Source organism: Balaenoptera borealis (assembly GCF_965194805.1).
Source record: "Balaenoptera borealis genome assembly, chromosome: 4".
Lineage (NCBI taxonomy): Eukaryota > Metazoa > Chordata > Mammalia > Artiodactyla > Balaenopteridae > Balaenoptera > Balaenoptera borealis.
Window position 1 is genome coordinate 94,327,866 of NC_138861.1, and position 22,728 is coordinate 94,350,593.

The 22,728-nt window shown below is 34.1% G+C and overlaps 2 long non-coding RNA genes across 2 annotated transcripts in view; both read right to left on the minus strand.

Annotated features, from left to right (window-relative positions):
* LOC309627407 overlaps positions 1–22,728 on the minus strand; it is a 1,022,019-nt gene that overhangs the window by 166,175 nt on the left and 833,116 nt on the right. The window lies entirely within an intron of this gene.
* Positions 328–12,713, minus strand: LOC309627405. The gene is made up of 2 exons (XR_014243728.1): positions 9,454–12,713; positions 328–9,148 (listed from the first exon to the last, which is right to left on the minus strand). It is a non-coding gene; the product is annotated as an uncharacterized lncRNA (long non-coding RNA).

Sequence of the window (22,728 nt, forward strand, 5' to 3'; positions counted from 1 at the left end):
CAGAAGAATTAATCAAATGAAATGTGAAATTATTATGGATAATTGCAGGCATATGGAGATGATCAGCTTGCTTGAAATCAGAATTCTGTAAAGGGACTGTACACTGCTCATCTTTCCTTGATGATGCCATGTACATTTTGGGTTATAACTGAGCTCTAGTATTTAAAATTACAGTAAAGTCTTTATTCTTTTTTTAGAGGTTTCTGTAAGATGTCTATTGAAAAATCGAACATTTCCTTTTAGTTAAACTCTATTCCCAATTCCCCTTGTGAAAATTTTCCTTTTCACTCTCAAAATACCTTCTTTATATAATTCCAAGCATTGTTGTTTTAATATATTCTTTTTTAAAAATTTTATTTATTTATTTATTTATTTATGGCTGTGTTGGGTCTTTGTTTCTGTGCGAGGGCTTTCTCTAGTTGTGGCGAGCGGGGGCCACTCTTCATCGTGGTGCGCGGGCCTCTCACTATCGCGGCCTCTCTTGTTGCGGAGCACAGGCTCCAGACGCGCAGGCTCAGCAATTCTGGCTCATGGGCCTAGTTGCTCCGCAGCATGTGGGATCTTCCCAGACCAGGGCTCGAACCCGTTTCCCCTGCATTGGCAGGCAGATTCTCAACCACTGCGCCACCAGGGAAGCCCAATATAGTCTTCTTTTACCCTTATCTCATATCCTTCCATCCCCTTGTATGGAGTACCTGTAACTGCCTTACATCTTGCTCTTTGTGGTCTCTCCCCACACTTAATACTATGAGCACACATATGTGGTTTTCAATAAGTGCTTGATGAGTTCAATCAAATGCAAGACGTCATTAAAGATAAATAATAAAAATAAAGCTATGGGTTCTGGTTCCTAAGGGTAATGATTCAAAATGAAACAAGCCTTTACCTAATGAAAAAATTAAAAATTACTTTTATTGATTCATTTGATAAGTAGTCAGTGATTATGGGATATGGATCGCACAGTACTAGAAAATTCAATGCATAGTGAATTAAGAGCTAACACTTATGACATAAGTATAGAAATTCTTAGTATCAATCACCTGTCAAGCTCAAGTTCCAAGTTCTTAACTGCTGATGGGACATCTTAGCCACTTAGGGAAAGAGAGAAAAAAAAAAAAAAAGGTTTGTTAAACATCTAATATTTGTGTAGGACTATGCTCTATATTTTCAGAATTAAAAGGATAAGAGGGTTATCACAAATGGCTATGCAAGTTGTACTGTAGGAAGGGGGAGAGGAATTTATTTATACACAGCATTGATTTTATTTCTTAAGAGTTTGGTAGAATTCACCAGTGAACCCATCTGGGCTTTGGCTTTCTATTTTGGAAGATAATTAATTATTTATTTAATTTCTTAAATACACTGTACTCCTTTTTCGGAACATAACCTATTGAAGCTTGCAATCTATGGCAGAGTGAAAATTATGTGGCACTGAATTTTATCTTTTAAAGCACTCCACCCTGTCGTGACACACATTTTACTAGCCAACTAGTAAAGTTGGCCATAACCAACTTTAGGGAGAAGTGAAAGTGTGATCCTACTATATGCCTACTATGTGCCTGGAAGGAGTCTGAATTGGTACAAATTTGGTGAGTAGGACTAATATTACACCATCATTGACTTGAATGATATTGCAAGATTCTACATAGCACTTAAATACTTTTAAAATATCTGGAATTTTGGCAAGAAAAGAGCTACAGATCTGTATAGGGGAAAATATGAAGAACCAACCAACCTATGGGAATAAATGAGCACGAAGTTAATTCAGACTACCTGTATGAACTGCTGTCACAACATATTAGATGTCTGTGTGATTATCTTCCCCCCATTTTGATCTAAGATTACCAGGATTGAAAACTTGGAGCTATCTGAGAAGCACTGCTAACAAAATACTTGATTTGGGTCACATTTAATGCTTTGGTATTGCTTTAATAGCTTCTTAAGTGGTCTCCTTGAATCTAATAATACCCTTCTCCAATACGTTCACTAATAATTTTATTTTTCTAAAATTGTCTTTGGTCAGTTTTGTGCTTAAGAGCAATAATTATTCTTTGTTATCTCTTGGGTCAACAACCTAAGTTGTCTTTTAGGTTCTTCTGTGTCCAAGAACCTAAGTATATCAATATTTAATATAGTATATCTAAACTATTTAAATTTATTTGTGCATCATTGTTTTGTACACCCAAGGAGTTGGTTTCCTTATTTTAACAACAAAACAAAACATGTTCACGAGTAGTTCTTTTATATTGTTCTCCACCTGGAATACCCATTTTCCTCTTCACTAGTCCATAAAGTGATCCCATTCATACTGCACTTTATCCATGAGATAATTTCCATATTTCCTCTTTAAACTGTATATACAATAACAAAAAAGAAACAAAGAAGACATTAATGTATTAAATGATTATAATAGATAATTATAAGTATTATCTTTGATATAAATATATTTTCATTTGAGAAAGGAGAAAACTGAAACTTAGGATCTGAGCAAACACCTACAAGTTATAGAGGTCATACGGCACATAGCTGGGATTTAATTTCAGGCCTATGTAATGCTCAAACTTGATTAAAACATCATAACACCCCCTAAATTCTTTTAAAATGGTAGTCTATCTTTTTACCTAAATGTAGATTCTTATTTTTTCGAAATTATTTTCATATGCACATTTTCTCTTCCCAAGTAGATTATAAGCATTTCAAAGCCAGGGACATATCTTTGACTTGTTTTGTATCCCCACACCATTGAGCACTGTAGAAAGATAAGACGATCAACCAAATGAGAAAAACAAAGGCTATTTATTCTGAGCTTACTGTAGTAAGGGAGTCAGCCACCTTCACTTGGGTTTTGGCAGATTCAAAGGAAGGCAGAGGAGTGGGAAAGCTTTATAGTGGAAAAAGAGGAAGACCTCAGGTATGCCCTGACTGAAGCCTGTTGACATAGGAAGCTGTAGGTGGACAGCTAGAAGTGGGGCATGCTATGTAATTGTTTAGGGGGTACATATTTGTTTCTTTGTGATTGGTCTCAAGTTGGAAGCAGGGACAAAAATTTAGGAACCTTTCAGTTATTAATCAAGTCTTGGCCATTTGTGGATGATTGTTACAGAAGTTATTGTTTAGCTTCCTGGTTTGTCACTAGAGATAGCAATCTGCCTTCCTGGGTTGCTTATTATAGATAAAGGGTTGGTTTCTTGGGCAGGTTGCTGTAGCTTGTGGGTCAACACACTATTTTTATATATGGTCTAGCCATTGTCCATTTGCATGTTCAGACTCTCAGCACTGTGTTGAACAGTTGAGAAGGTATCAGAAAAACTCAATTTTAATTTGGCTCTGCCATAAGGAAGGTAAAATGAACCAAAGATACCTTTGCAGGTTTCTTCATGCATAGGTGAAGTGGCTCTATTCTGTCCCTGAATTTTAATGAGTTGGCCACATTTAGAGTCTATCAAGTGCAATTTCTTCACTACTGGATCATTTTCTACCTTTTTAAGAAAATAAGCACAGGGATAGATGAAAATCTCTGCTTTAAGGAGAGAGGTTATCATTGTTTTAAAAGGTCAAAAGTGGAGTTGAACTACCTGAATTCCAGTCCTGATCCTTAGTCTAACATGTCATATGATCTGGAATTAATTACAAAATATCTTTAAACTTCTATTTCTTTTTTTTTTTAATTTTAGCTGATATACTTTATATTTCCCAGTTTTATTGAGAAGTAGTTAACTTATATCACTGTAAAAGTTTAATTATTAACATATATCGTTGTATAAGTTTAAGGCATACAGCATGACGGTTTAATTTACATATATTATGAAATGATCACCAAAATAGGTACAGCTAACCTCCATCTTCTCTTATAGATAAAACAAAAAGAAAAGAAAGAAAAAAAGAAAAAAAAAATGTGCTCTTGTGATGAGAACTCTTAGGATTTACTCTCAACAACTTTCCTATACATCATACATCAGTGCCAGTTATCGTCATTATGTTTTATGTTACATCCCTAGTACTTATTTATCTTATAATTGGAAGTTTGTACCTTTGACCACCTTCCTCCAGTTTCCCCTACCCCCATTCTTAACCTCTGGTAACCACAGTCTGATCTCTTTTTCTATAAGTTTGTTTTTGTTTCATTTTTAGATTCCACATAAGTCTGACTTATTCACTTAGCATAATGTTTTCAAGGTTTATTCATGTTGTCACAAATGGTAGGCTTTCCTTGTTTTTTTATGGCTGGATAATATCTCCCATTGTATGTGTGTGTGTGTGTGTGTGTGTATATATATATATATATGTATATCTCACAACTTGCTTATCCATCATCCATCAATGGACACTTGTTTCTGTATCTTAGCTATTAATGAATAGTGAATAATGATGCTATGAACATGGGGTTGCAGATATCTTTTCAAGTTAGTATTTTTATTTCCTTTGGATAAATACCCAATGTAGAATTGCTGGATCATATGGTAGTTCTATTTTTAATTTTTTGAGGATCCTCCTTACTGTTTTCCATAGTGGCTGTACCAATTTACCATTCCACCAACAGTGCACAAGTGTTCCCTTTTCTCCACATCCATGCCATTATTTATTATTTCTTGTCTTTTTGATGGTGGTCATTCTAAGAGGCATGAGGTGATATCTCATTGTAATTTTAATTTTAATTTTCCTAATGACTGTGATCATGAGCATCTTTCCATGTACATGTTGACTTTTCATATATCTTCTTTGGAGAAACATCTATTCAGGTCCTTTGCCCATTTTTTAGTTGGGTTATTTGGCCTTTTTTTTTTTTTTCTGCTATTGTTTGAATTGTTTATATATTTTGGGTGTTAACCCCTTATCAGATGTATGGTTTGCAAATATGTTTCCTATTCTGTAGGTTGTCTTTTTACTTTGTTGCTGGTTTCTTTTTCTGTGCAGAAGCTTTTTAGTTTGATGTAGTTTCAGTTATTTTGTTGCTTGTTCTTTAGGTGTTATATACAAAAAAAAGTCCTTACCAAGACCCATGTCAAGGACCTTTATTCCTATCTTTTCTTCTAGGAGTTTTATGGTTTCAGGTCTTACATTTAAGTCTTTAATCCATTTTCAGTTAATTTTTGTGACTAATTTAAGATATAGGTCCATTCTTTTACATGTGAACATTCAAGTATACCAGACCACTTATTGAAAAGTCTGTCTTTTCTTCATTTAGTATTCTTGGCTCCCTCATCAAATATTAGTTGATCATATGTTTTTGGGTTTATTTCTGGGCTCTTGATTCTGCTCCATTGGTCTGTTTGTCCATTTTTATGTCAGTACCATACTCTTTTGATGACCATAGCTTCATAGTATAGTTTGAAATCAGGAAGTATGATGCCTCCTGCTTTTTTCTTCTTTCTCAGGATATTTTTGACTATTCAGGGTCTTTTATGGTTACATATAAATTTTAGGAGTGTTTTTTCTACTGATGTAAAAAATGGCATTGGAATCTTGATAGAGATTGCCTTGAATCTATAGATGGCTTTTGGTAGTAGAAACCTCCATTTCTTTATCAGTACATTAGAGATTATTAAATTAATTATCTCATAGGACTGTTGTAACAAATAGGGGTAAATTAAGAAGCTTAGAAGCCTCAAGCAGTGACTTGTTTATTAAATTTCCTCATATGCAATTCAAAAATGAAAGTATTTCTAAACCATAAATTAATTGGAAGAAAGTCCAACAAATTTTTTTATTTTCCCTATGAGAAAATTTTATGCCATTTAAAAAATATCAATTATTAAATAATTTCCTGATCCTCTTTTGGGAGGGGGTTATTCAGGCATTGCTGGTGCCCTAAGTACATGTTTAGGATACCTATAATATCCATTGCTGGTGGTGATTAAAATAAGCCTCACATATAAAACACTTAGCAATAAATAACTGAATATTACAATGATGATTAATTTCATTATTATATTGTAAAGTTTCATGTAATCTTATAATGATAAATAATAAATACATAGCCATATAAATAAATATTATGGGTAGAAATATATCCATTGTGTTTAAGTTCTATTTTTAAAAGTTTTCAGAAAAATTCTATTTTTAAAAGTTTTCAGAAGAATTCTTATGTTAACAGGTAAAGTTTCTGTTAAAATTGTAAAATTGGTAGAAAAATTGTTGTTTTTAAATCAAAAGAAATTTTAAAGGTACTGAGAAATGGAAAAGAACTCATAACATTCTGAAGGGTCAAGTCTTGAACCTCTTTTAAAAAATGTAAATTTAGTTTTTTCCTTTTAACTTAAAGAAGACTTGAACAGCTTGGTTAAAGATGGAAGGGTTATTTTATAAATGTAGAATAAATTGTAACAGTGATGTGCAGAGTGACCAAAACACACATTACCCGGCATAAGAAGGAATTAACTGCAGAACAAATGGAAAAGTTATAATTTTAGGATGGCCAAATGAATGTACTTTTAAAGTAATTTATTTCAAGAAGAAATTTATTTTGTTATAATATTTTCTTAGAAACGGGAAAATAATTTCAATTTGAACTTTCAGGTCAAATATATTTTTTGGTTGGGTTTTCCTCTTTTTTTTTCCAGCAAAACCTTTTTGTTTTAACACTCCTATTTATTTATTTATTTATTTAAGAAGTTTATTTATTTATTTTTGGCTGTGTTGGGTCCTTGTTGCTATGCGCGGGCTACTATGTTGCGACGAGAGGGGGCTACTCTTCCTTTCTGTGCATGGGCTTCTCATTGCGGTGGCTTCTCTTGTTGCAGAGCACCAGCTCTAGGCTCACGGGCTCAATAGTTGTGGCACATGGGCTTAGATGTTCCATGGCATGTGGGATCCTCCCGGTCCAGGGCTCGAACCCGTGTCCCCTGCATTGGCAGGTGGATTCTTAACCGCTGTGCCACCAGGGAAACCCAACACTCCTATTTAAATAAATGTGTTCTTTTTTATTTTGATATTGTGTATTTTCATTAATTCTTACACTAATTCTTCAAAAATGCATCCATTTGTGAATATATAATACTGAGTACCTTTTATATACTCGTCATTGGGCTAAGTACTTGATATGAAAATGTTGAATATGACAGACATGGTGCCTGCCCCCAAGATAATAGTTCAAATAGGAAACTAGACTGTAATGTGATTGGGGCTATGATGGAGGAAGTCTCATGTGCTGTGACATCACATAAGAGAGGACCCTAATACAAACACTAATATTATGTGGGTGGAGATCAGAGGACAGAAGGATTTGGGGATAGAATGCTTCCCGGAGCCTAAGGAATGCCTCAGAGGAGATCTAAAGAATGAGGTATGGGGGAATAGTGTTCCAGATTCAGGGGAAAAAATGTGGAAAGACCCAAAGGCAAATGAGAGCAAAGAGGTAAATGGGAAGAAGAATGAAATTTAGAAGTTTATTAAGAATCAATTTGCACAGGGCCCTGTATGATGTTTAACTGGCTTTGGATTTTATTCTATAGTCAAGGGGCAGCTGTTAAGATTTTTCATTAAAGTATTTCAATTAAATATTTAATTGATTTTTAAAAAATTTATATACTTAAAAATGATTTCAAGTTTTTGAAAGTAGTTATAGGGATTAGGTGGGGGTCTTATTCTTGGTTTTTTAAATTTTATTTGTTTTAGCCACTTAAAATATTTAAAATATATGACTTTGTATGTGTTTTATAAATATTAAGTGAAGATTAGATAAAACTTCAAAAGAGATTTTGTTCCTTTTTTTTTTTTTAACTTTGATGACTTTCTAAGATTAGGTCTTTATGGATTGGAAGGGGTGATACTGCTGTAAATGTTCAAATATTACCTGGACATTTCAGGTCAAATTACATATATATACCTCAAAACACTATGTGCTAGAGATTGATACAGATTCTGATTGAATTAGGTGCACTAAGGGTACTAGGTGAAAATTCAATATTTCATATATTCTGTTGCATTGCTGATCAGTCTAGAAGCTAGGGCTCACCTTAGGCAGGGATAGAGTAGTCTGTTACTTATCTAGTTTGATTTGGGGGCTAGAAAACTTGCAAGGCTTAAAATATCCTTTATTGGAAAGCTTTGGAATCTCAAATACTTATTCTGGTGTCCTTTTGAAGGTCTAATGGAAGTATCTTACTCATGTAGAAAAATCCATTACATTAGGATCACCATTACTGTAGGATACCTCTACTTATAACATGTAATGGGTGGTGTCAATTAAAAGCAAAACACCAGAATTAATAGGGAAACTTAAAAGCTCACAAAGGAGTTATAAAGTCAAATTTAGAATATAGTATACCAAAATTATATTTGTTTCAAGGATATTTATAAATTATATGTATTTTCAGAGTCAAAATCAATTTAAATGCTATATATATATATATATATATGTTAAAATTCTGTGCTGGATAATTCAAAAAGAAAAAAATGCAGTTATGTAAAAAATCATTAAATGTCAAAGACTACTTTTCAAGCTCTGCTGTCAGGAGGAGATCTTCAGAATGTTATGTTTGAAAGTTAAAATCCCTGGAAAAGTTAACATAAAACAATACTGTGAAAGGCTATTTAGGAGGAAAGAAGAGTATCATCCCTGAGGATTTTTATGTCCTTTGATAAGATCTTCACCAAAAAAAGATTGAGAGAGAAAGAGACTATTTTTCCTTAACCTATCTCCTCCACTTTTTTTAAAAAAGCTCTGAATCAAAGTATAAATTTGAATGGAATTATCAGAATATTTATTACTGAATCAATATTCTGTATATGTTCCATAATTATCTGGTGACTTTTAGTTTCAAATGAAGTAGGACCTATATCATCAATGAGTTCATGATGTTTTGCAGTGTTTTTTTATTTTTTGAGGACAACGTGTATGTGCACATGTGTCTGTGTGTATGTATCTCAACCTTTTACAGCCATACCAACAGTTGTCTCAAGTAGCAGTATGATTACATTGGGAACATAGTGTTTGTAAAAGCTGACTGACAACTGTTTTCTTCTTCAACCTTGTTTTGAATCAATGGAACACTGTGGTGAAATTAAATTATAAGTAACTGGCTTATAATTAGTATTTAAAACATTGGTATGTCTGTTTCTGCCAGGCACTAGTTTAACAATACAGTAAATCTCCATGCTTTAAGTGTGGGGAGAAATTGAAACTGTTTACAAATGCTTTATTAAATGCCTATTGGGGCTTCCCTGGTGGCGCAGTGGTTGAGAATCTGCCTGCCAATGCAGGGGACACGGGTTCGAGCCCTGGTCTGGGAGGATCCCACATGCCGCGGAGCAGCTGGGCCCGTGAGCCACAATTACTGAGCCTGCGCATCTGGAGCTTGTGCTCAGCAACGGGAGAGGCCGCGATGGTGAGAGGCCCGCGCACCGCGATGAAGGGTGGCCCCCGCTCGCCGCAACTACAGAAAGCCCTCGCGCACAAACGAGGACCCAACACAGCCAAAAATAAAAATAAATAAATATTTAAAAAAAAAATGCCTATTAAGTACATGTATAGTCTGAAGCGGGGGTTGGGATATCTTCAATACACCACAGTTGAGAGTAATTCATCTGAGTAGTTGGTCTGCTAGACAAGAACAGTGACAGATTCCCTTGGATTGGTGAGAGAGGGAAGAAAATGGTACTGATTTATGTGTACAGTTAGAGAGCAAATCTCAGAACTATGACAGTGAGAGATACTTATTAGTGAAAATGTTGTCAAGGGAGGGTGCTGAAAGCAAAGGAAGAGCAAACATGACAAACATTACCTACAGAGGGTAACAGCATACTGTCATTTTTCTGTGTTTCATGAAAGTTTATTTATTCATGAATCATGGTTTAAAATTTCTCTTTGGGACAATCTGGGTTAATCCCATTAGCCTTTCACAATCTGTTTTCCATTACACACTTGTACTTTTTTTCATTCATCCACATGTTCGTTCATTTCATGATTTTTCCATGGGCAATCATCCATGGAGGACTTATTGCAGAGGTAATGCAAACCTGAATGGGAAGCAGTTTTTCCTAGGACAAATCTCAACTCTGTATGTTGCCAAATAGTTCTCCAGGGTATAGAATTATTATTTATTCAGAATGCTAAACCTGATTCAGTTTTCTGGTATATCTACAAAATAACTTAACATGGATTATTTGGATTTCAGGTACCTGGATATAATCTAAGTGTTGGTATTCAGTCATATTTAGAAAATAACTTTAATTAAGAGACAATTACCAGAATTATAAAAATGCCTCTTTTAATTTGTTCACAAGGTTTCTGGGTTTATAGCCAATGTACAAAATTTATGTACATAATCCTAAATGATTATGATAATGAAAGATTAATTGATCAATCAACTAATGTTTATTAGTACTTACTAATACTATAAGTGACCTTATATCCTTAATTAAAACATTTTAAAATTAAAATGTGGACCAGCTCAGAGATTCAGTCACTTTTTAGAAAAGGGATTGCACTAAACAATTCTCTTTTCGTGACCAAATCATGATAATTTTCAGTCTTCATCTACCATAATCCTCTGCATCATTTGAAACTGGTGACCTCATTCTACCTGGAACACTTTTATTAGTTTCCACACACCAACACACATGTTTGGCCTATTCCTAAATTCCTTTCTTAGTCTCCTCTTTTCCGTCTGTGCCATAAAATTTAGTTGTTCTTCGAGATGCTGTTATGAGCCCTATTCTACTTTTCTTCAGCTAACATGTATATGCAGACAATGACACAAATTTTCATGCTTAATCTCACTTATGAACTTTTATATACAATGTATTATTGAACATCTCCACCAAAAATAGCTCATGATGACCTCAGACCCAACTTATCCAAAACCAAACCTATCTTCTCCCTATCCTTTAATTCATTTCCTTCCCTTATTCTCTAACTTGTCTTCCCAAATCCTGAGAGTCTTCCTTGATTTCTTTATTCAGATTCAATCAGCCACATGCATTCATTATTATTTCTCACATATGTCCACTTCTTTTCTTCTAAAATCATGGTTCAGGCCGCATACTCAATCCTGGATTTTACATTCTCTTCTTCAATAGATTCTAGCCTTGCCTTCCAACTTATTTATCCCAGTACATATTAAGTACTCATTCTAATATTTAATCTGACTATTTTTCTTGCTTCTAAACATGTGGTTGGCTTTATTTGTTTTCTCTAACATGCATTCAAGATCTTCCATGATTTGGCCCTTGCTTATACAAGTTTTATCTCCTGCCCTCTCCACCTACTCTAAGGTCCAGCTAAACCGAATATTTTGCAGTCTCATGAACGAGCATACCCTTTCTGGCTTCTTGGACTTTGCATATGATTTTTGCTCTAAGTGTAATTTCTATTATTCCATTTCTTTATATGGCTAACACTTATTCAGTTTTGAGCTTTGATTTAAAGAGTAACGCCTCTAGGAACTTAGACTGCCTCTCTTGGTACCGCCTAAGAAGTGTTCCAGAACCTTGTTCTTATCTCTGTATTAGTAATTATCATACCACCTGGAAATTGCTATTTAAAAAAAATTTTCAGTATAAACTGTTAGAGGGCAAGCACTCTGTCTTCTTCCTGGTTGTGGTCCCAGCACTAAAATACTCTCTAACATACTATAAGTACAATAAATACTTGTTAAATACATGTAGGCATGATACATTACTACAGAATTAAACCCAGCAATTCCTGCTAGCACAGATGGAACTTAGATGACATAATCTATGCCTAGGGGTATAGACTGGTGAGCAAAGCATGAGATAAATTTCAGTCCCTATTCCCTAGCTCCCCTGTGAGGTTGGAGGGAGTATTACAGGACGCAGTTGGTACAACCAACCACAAACTTTGGTCCTAGTCTTGCCTAGGACTAGTTGAAGGCATGAGGATATCAGTTCAGAGCTGGCACAAAGTACACATCTAACTCATGATAGAGCAATTAAGGTAGTTGAAGGGTCAGTCTAAGTTTTGAAACTGGCATTGAGTGGGGTTATTATGAATTATACTGGTTTATCTTTAGTGACTTCAGAGCTGCTTTCATTACCATTTTAGGTTACTTTTGGTGTTCCTTCCATCAGATCCTACTAAGGAGAAATAACCTGAAATGCAACTCTACTAAGGTATATGTAACCAATAATCTTGAGTTTATTTGAAAATTCTAATTATCCATCGGTACTCTTGTTGACTGAACATATCTTCTAGGATTATTCAGTGTTAGAAATCCTGTGAAGGAGAGGTATCAAAACAAAACAAAAAAAATTTACAACATTCTTGGAATAATACCACTATATTAGTTTCCTGGGCTGTCGTAACAATGTACCACAAACTGGGTAGCTTAAAAAACAAGTCTATTCTCTCTCAATTTGAAAGCCAGAGGTCCAAAATCAGAGTGTCAGCAAGTCCACTTTCTAAGGGAGCATTTTCCTTGCACTGTCCCAGCTGTTGGTAGTTGCTAGCAATCCTTGGCATTCTCTGGCTTGCAACTGTATAACTCTAATTTCTGCCTGTCATCACATAGCCTTCTCTTCTCTGCCTGAATATGTGTCTTTACACAGCTTTTTTGTAAAGATACCAATTTTTGGATTTAGAGTCACCCTAATCCAATATGACTTTATCTTAACTTGATTACATTTGCAATGACCCTATTTCCAAATAAGTTCACATTCACAGGCACCAGCAGGGGTTAGGACTTGAACATATTTTTTTGGAAGATGCAATTCAACTCACAGCAACCACATATACTACAGCTTACTCTGTCTGTCTGAAAACATATTCTTCCCTCTGAAAATGGAATGAATGTTTGTCTTGGAGGACAGTGGGTCTGGACCAATATGGTTCTTTTACTCTGCAATGCTGTTTGCTTCATTTCTTGTCTAACTCCCCCATTTATGATATTACCTATGCACAAGGAAGAATCCCCTTTCTCTTTGAGCACTCCCTCCTTACCCTCTTATCCTCTTTCCAGCTTCCCACCCCAGCTCTTTTCTCTTTCATAATTTCCAGTCTCCTTTCTTGCTAAAACCTGAAAGGTGAGCTTCCAAAACATGTATTGGTTTATACTCACTGTTCCCATCCTCTCTAAAACCACTTCAATCAGGTGTTTGCCCCCTCCTGCTATAATGAAACTGCCCTCTCAAGGTCACCGATGACCGTTATGCTGTTATTTCCAGTGGTCATTTCTCTATCTTCAATATCTTTTATCTCTTAAGAGCATTTATCATAATTAATTACATGCTCTTGTTTTATCTCCTAACCCAATGGTCACTCTTTAAAATCTCTTTTGCTCACTACTCACCTTAGACGTTGGTCTTTTTCTCCTTTCTAATTCACTCATATGGTGATTTTTTTCTGGTCTCATGAATTGAAATACCAGTTTTATGTTGATGACTCTCAAATGTATACATCCGATTCAGGCTTCTCTTTTGAACCCTATACTTGTTTATCAGCTGTCTATTTGATATTTTCACTTGTATATCTGATAAATATCTCAAAAACAGTATTTCTGAACTCTCAGATTGGCTTCTTTCTCCTCCCTTACTCCCAGCTCCCTCCGCCCCACCCCACCCCCCCAAAAAACCCCACATAAATTATCCTGCTCTTGCTACAGTCATCCAGGTCTCTTTTTGAGCAACTCTTTTTTTTTTTTTTATTGGAGTATAGTTATTTAACAATGTTGTGTTAGTTTCTACTGTACACTGAAGTGGAGTTCCCTGTGCTATACAGGGAACTGTACAGTGAAGTGAAGTTCCCTGTGTTACAGTTCTACTGTACAGTGAAGTGGAATTCTCTGTGCTATACAGGTTCTCATTAGTTATCTATTTTATACATATTAGTTAGTAAATATATGTCAATCCCAATCTCCCAATTTACAACTGCTCAGTTCTAAGAACTTTGAGTTATTGGAGACTCTTCTATTTCTCTCACAACCCAAATACTATCCGGCAGGCAATCCTGTTGTATTTACATCCAAAGTGTATCTTAAATCTAACCCTGTCTCTCTCTTTCCTGTTATCACCCTCAGTGGGGTCATTAACATTTCTCTCAGAGATGACTTCAGTAGCCTCCTAGCTAGCCTCTCTACCCTCTAACCCCTTACTCTGTTCTCAACAAAGCATTTAGGATGATCATTTTAAAACAAATATAGTCATGTTACTCTTCTGAACAAAACCCTAAATTTGTTCTACTTTTACTGAGAGGAAAATCCAAAGCCTTTACAATGTCTGACAAGGTAGTAGCTGATCTGGGCATCCTTACCTTCCTCTTTTCATATCACACTTCTCTCTGCTTTGCTGGTTCTGCTCCAGCTACACTTGTCTCTTTGCTGTCTTAGGGTCTTTGTACCAGTTATTCCTGATATGTAGCTCAAACTTCCTTCAAACCTTCGCTCAGAATTCACCTTCTCAATGAGTTGTAATTAAAATTACACCGTTCTCCATTCCCAGTTCTCTTTATCGTGATCTCTATGTTTTTCCATATCATCTCTCTCCTTCTAATATGTTACAGTATTTATGGCATTTGTTTACTATTATCTGATAGAATGTTAAGTCCACAAGACTAGAGATCTATGTGTTTTATTTACTCGAGTATTCCAAGTACCTAGATTAATGCCCTGCACATAAAAGATATTCAAGTTTGTATTTTTGAGTAAATAAATGGATAAATTAGCAGTAATGTAGTTAAGTAGTAGTCTCACAGTGGATGCCTGAAATCATGATATTTGTTCACTTTATATTTACTTAGGAATAAGATTACAAAGAAAAATAATGTCATTACAATAATCACCATCATTATTGTTGATAGTGTTTTTCTAGATGCCTAGGGATTGTTTTACATAGTTTAATTTGATACATATCTATGTTATAAGTGTCTATAAATAAGACCACCGAGGTTTGCAAAATTAAATAACTCGATCAGGCTTAAACAGCTTGTGCAGTGGTAGAGCTCGGAGTCTACACCAGGTCTGTATAGACTGAGATTCTACTTTAACCATTCTATGATATTACCACTTTTATAACCACTCAAGTTGCAGGCTGGAATTATCTTTTCTTTCCTCAAACACATATGCTCTCTTACATGTAGCTGAGTGTCATTCATTTATGTGAAACAGCTGCTGCTCATTCAGCCCTGAATTTGTTAATCTGTATTTATTAAAACTATCACTGATACTGTTATTTTTTTTCCTGTTGTCATCAACTTATTTTTTAAAACAATCTGTGACACATTGAGAAATGCTTCTAGGAAATAGCTTTGCAACTCAAGAATAGCACTTCAGAACTAAGGAATTTAATATTTCACAGAGGAAGGTACTGGATGCACCAATTTCCTCAGGGCTTTGTTTGGACTCACAGAAATGACAATGTGCTGCTCTGTAATAGGTCTTGAGCTTTCTTCACAATAGGCTTTTTTATGTCGGTGGCCCAGAAATCCTCGTGACATTCGCCTTAAAGAGGATTCACTAACTCTGCCTTATTTATTTGGTCCCTTTTTTTTGTTTTAATGTGTGTGCTGCTGTTACTTGAAGATGGCTTTCTGAAATAAATAATTTTCTTTCCTATAAATGATTATAGTCATATTTCTTATTAATTTGAGCTCCAATTCAGTTTCCTTTTTTTAAAATAACTTTTTTAGGTGTGTCTAGCGTGACTTCAAATTCTTGGATAGAAAAGAAAAACCTAGCATTAATCTGATAGAATGCCAGATATCTAAATACAATGAAAACCACATAGAGCTTCCCAGCAGAGAGACCAGAACAATAGAAAAGATTGAGGAAACTGTATTGTCACTATGACTTAATTTCAAGTGTTCACATTCTGAAGCACTCAGATTAAAAGAAAACCTCACTTTTACAAGATGACATACAATAATTATAGCCTTCAAAAATAAGAAGAAATGATAGCTTAGGTAGAGTGCTGACATGTTTGACAGTTGTAAATTTGGACAATATTTGCTTAAGAAATGCAGGTTGGATAAATACACCATCACTTTTCATAGTGGAACTATTTACCAATGGTGCATTTTGACGGGATGATTGAGAAATCCTTACATCAAGTTTAATAATACAAATCTTAATCTAAACGTATATGCCTTTGTGGAATGAAAGGGGAGAACTGAGGTTGGGGACGCAGATAAATGATATTTTTCTAAAGAGAGCCAAAATTTTAAAATAGTTGTTAAACTATTTTGATTAACTTGAATCTTATATATCAAGAGCTGTGAATCTTTATGAATATAATATTATTACTTAAAAAAATTATAGTGAAAGGTTGCAAACTGCCCAGGAACCTTGAATTCCACATATGTATAAAGTTTTATCTTTGGAACTTGGGGCCATTGGAAATGTAATTATTTTATCCATACAGAAAGTATTCTTTAGTTAAAGATTCTGTTGTTTACAATAAAGTTGTATGGTGGGTAGTCATGTGTTGAATACCTCTATCTGTCTATCGATCCACAACCTAGAAACATACAATCATAAAACAAAACTCAAACACTAATATTATGCATGTTTTGAAAACAATTCCAGAATTATAGATTCCTATATATTTGTTGCTTTCTTCACCCAGGGTAATTTGCCCACATAAATGGGCAGCCTTCAGCTAATTTTATATTTTATTATCTAGGGTTTCTAATCACATTTCATATCAATAAACAGGCATTACTGAGTTTAGCAATATTTGATTGCTATGTATAACCTTCACACACCTATATTTCAAAAAGTCTCAAATAAATTATTCTTACTGCTGATGTCCAGTTTTTATGTAGTCAAAAAAGGATTAAGGAAATCTTTCTGAAAGATTTAAACCCAGAGATCAATGTCAAAACTTATACTGATTTTTGATAGGCATTTTGTTTAGGTACACACAAAGTTATTAATTGGAAGAATAGTAGTTTAAAAAGTTGGTTTGTGATCACATCTAGGGAAAGAAAGAAAGCAGGTGACTTAGTGTAATGTTCTTGTAAACATCTTGGTAAGTGGACCTCCTAGTAAAGAGACAAATGATGCTTGCTAGAAGGCTAGTACTTATCTATGAAATGCTTTTAGCAAGATGTTTCTTCTTCAGGATTGTTTACAGTAAACAAACATGTATTGTAGGAACTTATGAGGCATGGCTTCCTAGAAAATGTCATGCAAGCCATATAACTGAGGGTATAAAGTGGAGATGTTTCATAATCTGAACTCTCCTCACTCTTTAAGGTATCCCATAAACCTCAGGGGGCACCTCTTTTATTACTCTGAGTCAGGAAGTACATGCCCACTGTTGACAGAAAAGACATAGTCATATGAAATGTTCACTATCTCTAACTTACCCATACTCCTTGATTGCTTGTATCTTTGAAATTACTAGTAATGCTTGCTACTGAGTAAGACCTCTGATTTGTGTGAATCTGACTTTATTCAACGTGATCCATTAACATTAGCTAAGGAATCCTCAGAATTCACTTCTCCACTGATTACTAGTTCATATCTTCTATAGCAGATACATGGTATTTTTTAAATAAAATGTTAACTTTGTATAATTCCAATAAGGAATAATTTAATGAATCATTTAATAGGTCTTTAATAGACCTAGGACACTCTCTTCCTACCAAATATGTAGGTAGCCAGTGCTTCAGAAATTAAGGTCCCCCCAAATTATTTCTTGGGTAGGAAGTAGATACTTTAGAAACGGTTTTAACTCAGAGACAATTAGATTGTCATTCTGTTGATCATTTAATGTTTAATAATATTATAGTTATTTGAATAAGTTAAAGGTCTGAAAGACTTGTTCCTTTTAATAGAAAAGTATAGCTTATTCTTGATAAATTTCAATTGTATTTTAATCTGCATAATCTCATCTTCTCAAAGCATCTAAAAGATTGAAACCCCAAACTTTCATTTCTAGCGCATTAAATATTTGGTGAATTTTCTTTCAGGTTTCTGCCTGTTTATGTCTTGTAGCCTAGTCTAACCAGAAGTATATGAAATATCTACATGAGAAATAGAGAGAAACTTCCAATTCTCTTTCAAAACTCCAGAGAAGTATACAATCCAAGGAACAAAGAGAAAACCCCAGGATGTGAATTCAGTTCCCACCTAAACACAGAACATTTAACAAAAGGCTGTATATACCAGCAGTGAAATTACTGGGGAGGAAATTTCATGTAGAGTAGAAAATGAGAAATAGAAGTTGGAGAAGGGCATTAAAGAAGACTGCTATTACATCTGGAGTTCTAATGAGTCTTATCCCTATCATCCTAAATTTATCTATTGAACTCTGTTGATTAGAAGAGAAGTCTAATGAAGCCAAGGTCTAGGGCCTGAGAATTTAGACCCTTCATAATTCCTTCATGAGAATAAGACAGTATGTTGGAACAACTCAAGAGCTATGCAACTGCTAGAAAACTTACCTGGTAGTTATTAATATAACTTCTTTGATGAATAACACACATCAGCTTGATGTAATTATACTAATAGACACCTCTATAAGACATAGACTAGCTCCAGGCTAATATAACAAAAATATATTATTCAGATATAAAATTTATATTACCAAATTTACTTTATTTGTATTATAATTGGTAGAATAATTTCTAGAGGAAATCTTTTTTTTTTTTTAAAGATTTATTGATTGATTGATTGATTGATTGCTATGTTGGGTCTTCGTTTCTGTGCTAGGGCTCTCTGTAGTTGCGGCAAGCGGGGGCCCCTCTTCATCACGGTGCACGGGCCTCTCACTATTGTGGCCTCTCTTGTTGCGGAGCACAGGCTCCAGACGTGCAGGCTCAGTAGTTGTGGCTCACGGGCCTAGTTGCTCCGCGGCATGTGGGATCTTCCCAGACCAGGGCGCGAACCCGTGTCCCCTGCATTAGCAGGCAGATTCTCAACCACTGCGCCACCAGGGAAGCCCCCAGAAATACTTCATATGAGAATTTTAAAACTGAATGGAATCTTAGACTTGTGTTTCATAAAGTTGGGAGTAGGGGACTAAAATCAGAAGAAACACATAAATTAACTTTACTTAAGGAACCTAGGAGAATAAATAGAAATGTTTAATATACTGAAAAATATCAACAAGATGACCAAGTACTAAACAAATATAGAGAAACATTCATAGTGTTACTAAGTAACAGCATGAAGAGTTATAGTTATAAAAGTGACAATACAATCATTAACTGCTCCAAAATTATAAAATTATATGCAAGAATTCAACAATAATATATATTATGGGATTTATAAGAAGAAAACAAAATTTTTTCAGAGATGTAGCTAAAAATTGTTAGGGGAATAGAAGCTCCTGGATGGAAATTTTGAATATTATAAAGATTTCAAATCTTCTTGAATTCATCTAAAAATTTAATAATTTTCCAGTCTCAGGCCCCATATGATTTTGTGGTTACTTGGTTAAGTCATACTAAGGTTATTCTGGAAGTATAAATAGTTTATATATTTAAAGGACACATACTAGTAAATATTAACATATATTCAGAAAGTTACAATAACTTAAGGAGTATAGTAAAAACTAAGAACCTCTCTATCTCTCTCTCTCTCTCACACACACACACACACGCACTCACTTTATAAACATAATCTTACATATATTTTCATTGACTATACAATGAAAGTAGTCACAAAATCAGTGGGGAAAAAGGGATTAGTTGATAATTCATACTTGGAATTATGATAAATATTTGAAAAAAATCAAGTCATATCCATATTTCTTTATACATGCAGATGTAAATTCCAGAGGCATTAACATTTAAATACAAAATTTGCATATATAGAAGTTCTAAACTAAAAAATTGATGACTCTTGTCATCTTGGAACATGAGAGTCCTTTCCATACATAACAATGTATGAAAGAAAGCACCAAAACAAGAAACAACCACAACAAAAGAGGTGGGTTTGACTTAAAATTTAAAAACTAATTTTATCAATATACATAATAAATAAGATAGAATGTCAAAAACCAAAGCCAGAAAAATTATCTGCCTAAATAAACCATGTCAAGAGTTAAAATTTTTCATAAATAAAATGTTTGTGATTCGATGAGAAAGCATAACAACTCCAATAGATAAATGGTTCAAGCACAAACAGAATATTCATAGAAAGAAATACTAATTTCTGTTTATGAAAAATGACACATATATATGAACTATTCAGTATAGATTTTTGTATTTTTATTAAATTTCTGTAATGAGAAAGACTCAAAATTATCAATGCAAAGAGATTTAAATTTAAGATAAAATGTAAAATGAATGTTAATTTTGAAATTATTCCAGTTTAACTCAGCAAAATATTTTTTTCTTTACTCTTGTATAAGATAGTCACTTTCTTTTCTACTCAAAGCTAATGAACCAAGAAAATGCAATTGGCATGCTTTTTCAGCCAACAATATGTTTCACCTCAGAAAACAAACACATTCTTTGTAGATGAAGTCAACTTTAAAATTTTCCAAAATGGTACTAGTAAGACCTTTGATGGGAATGTCTATCTCAATCAACACAAGCTTACTTTATTTTTAATTGATTTGATTAAAGCAGTATATCTGAATCATGTTTGCATATTTATTTATCATGCTTGAAAACTTCAAGTATATGTAAGATTTATACTGCTAGTTAGTTATAAACACTTGTCAGAGACACAGGTGTTAATCTGTGTCTGGCTTCTTTTCATGATATCACATTAATATTCTTAACTACTTTGCAGGGTGAGAACAAGTGTATGGGTTTATATGAAGCATAAATATAAAAATTATAACTATTTTAATCTATAGCATTTTTATACTGCATGCAACATATATGTCTCTGTGTACCTATCAACTATATATATATATAGACTGCTATACAAAAACCTCATGGTAACCACAAAACAAAAAATCTATAGTAGAAATACACAGAAAAAAGAAAAAGGAATCCAAACATAACACTACAGATAGTCATCAAATCACAAGAGAACAAAAGAAGAAAGGGGAAAAAAAGACCTGCAAAAATAAATCCAAAACAATTAACAAAATGGCAATAGGAATAAACATATCAATAATTCCTTAAATGTAAATGGACTAAATGTTCCAATGAAAAGACATAGACTAGCTGAATGGATACAAAAGCAGGATCTGTATGTATGCTGCCTGTAAGAGACTTACTTCAGATCTAGAGACACATACAAACTGAAAGTGAGGGGATGGAAAATGGTATTCCGTGGAAATGTAAATCAAAAGAGACCCTGAGTAGCAATACTCATAATAGACAAAATAGACTTCAAAATAAGGACTGCTATAAGACACAAAGAAGGATGCTACATAATGATCAAGGGATCAATCCAAGAAGAAGATATAACAATTCTAAATATATATGCACCCAACATATCAGCACCTCAATATATAAGGCAAATGTTAACAGACATAAAAGGAGAAATTGACAGTAACACAATAATAGTGGGGGACTTTAACACACCACTTACATCAATGGACAGATCATCCAGACAGAAAATCACAATAAGGAAACACAGTCCTTAAATGACACATTAGACCAGATGGACTTAATAGACATTTATAGAGCATTCCATCCAAAAGCAGCAGAATACCCATCCTTTTCAAGTTCACATGGAACATTCTCCAGGATACAGCACATACTGGACCACAAAGTAAGCCTCAGTAAATTTAAGAAAATTGAAATCAGATTAAACATCTTTTCCAATCACAACGCCATGAGGTTAGAAATCAACTACAAGAAGAAAACTGCAAAAATCATAAGTGGAGCCTAAAAATATGCTACTGAACAACCAATTGATCACTGAAGAATCAAAGAGGAAATTTAAAAAAAAATACCTAAAGACAAATGAAAAAGAAAACACCACGATCCAAAATCTAAGGGACACAGCAAAAGAAGTTCTAAGAGGGAAGTTTATAGCAATAAAAGCTTATCTCAGAAAACAAGAAAAATCTCAAATAAACAACATAACCTTACACCTAAAGCAACTAGAGAAAGAACAAACAAAACCCAAATTTAATAGAAGGAAAGAAACCATAAAAATCAAAGCAGAAATAAATGAAATAGAACTGAAGAAAACAATAACAAAAATCAATGAAACTAAAAGCTGGTTCCTTGAAAAGATAAAAAAAAAATTTGATAAACCTTTAGCCAGACTCATCAAGAAAAACAAACAAACAAACAAAAAGGAGATGACCCAAATCAATAAAATCAGAAATGAAAAAGGAGAAGTTAGAACCAACAGCACAGAAATACAAAGGATCATAAGAGAATTCTATGAGCAACTATACACCAATAAAATGGACAACCTAGAGGAAGTGGACAAATTCTTAGAAAGGTAAAATCTCCCAACACTGAACCAGGAAGAAATAGAAAATATGAACAGACCAATTACCAGTACTGAAATTGAATCAGTAATTTAAAAACTCCCAACAAACAAAAGTCCAGGACCAGATGGTTTCACAGGTGAATTCTGCCAAGCATTTAGAGAAGGGTTAACACCTATATTTCTGAAACTATTCCAAAAAACTGCAGAGGAAGGAACACTTCCTAACTTATTCTATGAGGCCAGCATCACCTTGATACCAAAACCAAAGTTATCACACACAAAAAATTATAGGCTAACATCACTGATGAACATAAGTGCAAAAATCCTCAACAAAATACTCACAAACCAACTCCAACAATACATTAAAAGGATCATACATCATGATCAAGTGGGATTTATTCCAGGGATGCAAGGATTTTTCAATATCTGCAAATCAATCAAAGTGATAGATGACATTAACAAATTGAAGAATAAAAAC